Source organism: Corvus brachyrhynchos, unplaced genomic scaffold, assembly GCF_000691975.1.
Source record: "Corvus brachyrhynchos isolate BGI_N302 unplaced genomic scaffold, ASM69197v1 scaffold4302, whole genome shotgun sequence".
NCBI lineage: Eukaryota > Metazoa > Chordata > Aves > Passeriformes > Corvidae > Corvus > Corvus brachyrhynchos.
The window spans coordinates 1-1,293 of NW_008236574.1; the positions used below are offsets into that span (position 1 = coordinate 1).

At 55.4% G+C, this 1,293-nt stretch overlaps 1 long non-coding RNA gene across 1 annotated transcript; it reads right to left on the minus strand.

The window, feature by feature from the left end:
* Positions 1-11: 11 nt before the first annotated feature.
* On the minus strand, positions 12-857 carry LOC108444737. Its single transcript, XR_001859398.1, has 3 exons — positions 769-857; positions 137-720; positions 12-55 (listed from the first exon to the last, which is right to left on the minus strand). It is a non-coding gene; the product is annotated as an uncharacterized LOC108444737 (long non-coding RNA).
* Positions 858-1,293: the final 436 nt, after the last annotated feature.

Here is a 1,293-nt window from a genome sequence, read left to right on the forward strand (position 1 = left end):
GGCCGCCCACCGACACCTGTGTGACACCTGTGACACCTACAACCGCTACAGACACCTGTGTGACTCTTACAGCCATCACAGATACCAGCCTACACCTGTACTACACTTACAAGCACCACGTGCACCTGTGTGATACCTGTGTGACCCCTACAGCCACCCACCGACACCTGTGTGGCATCTGCGTAACACTTACAACCACTACAGACACCTATATGACACCTGTGTGACACCTACAGCCACCCAGCGGCATCTGTGTGGCACCTGTGTGACACCTGTGTGACACCTACAGCCACTACAGACACCTGTGTGACACCTACAGCCGCTTACCACCATCTGTGTGACACCTGTGTGACACCTGTGTGACACCTACAGCCGCTTACCAGCATCTGTGTGACACCTGTGTGACACCCGGGACGTCTACAACCACCCACTGACCCCTGTGTGACACCCATGACACCTGTGTGACACCTACAGACACCTGCGTGACACTTACAGGCAGCCACCGACACCTGTGTGGCCTCTGTGTAACACAGCCACTACAGACACCTGCGTGACACCTGTGTGACACCTACAGCCGCCCACCACCGTATGTGTGACATCTGTGTGACACCTGTGACACCTACAACCACTACAAACACCTGCGTGACACCTACAGCCACCCATTAACACCTGTGCGACACCCCCGACACCTGAACGATGTTTACAGCCAGCCAACGACACCTGTGTGACACCCGTCTGACACTTGTGTAACACAGCCACTACAGACACCTGTGTGACACCTGTGTGACACCTATGTGACACTTACGGCCACTACAGACACCTGTGTGACACCTCCGTGACACCTCTGCGACGCACTGACACGCACGTATCAGACCTGCACACACCTCTGCTGCACCTGAACACACCTGGGAAGTCCTAAATGCACCTGCCTCGCACCTCTGCCACAGCTGGACACACCTGGATGCACCTCTGTCACGTCTAGGTACACTACAGACACCTGCGTCACCCTTGAATACGAGTCTGCCACGTCCACGTCACACCTGAGCACACCTGTGTCGCACCTGTACGTACCTACGTCACTCTGGAATATGCCTGAGCACACCTGCATCACATCTGTATGCACCAGGGCACACCTGTGCCACACCTGGATGTACCCGTCACACCTGAGCACGCCTGTGTCACACCTGTACGTACCTACATCACACCTGAGCATACCTGTACGTACCTACATCACATCTGAGCATACCTGTCACACCTGAGCACACCTGTACGTACCTACATCACACCTGAGCA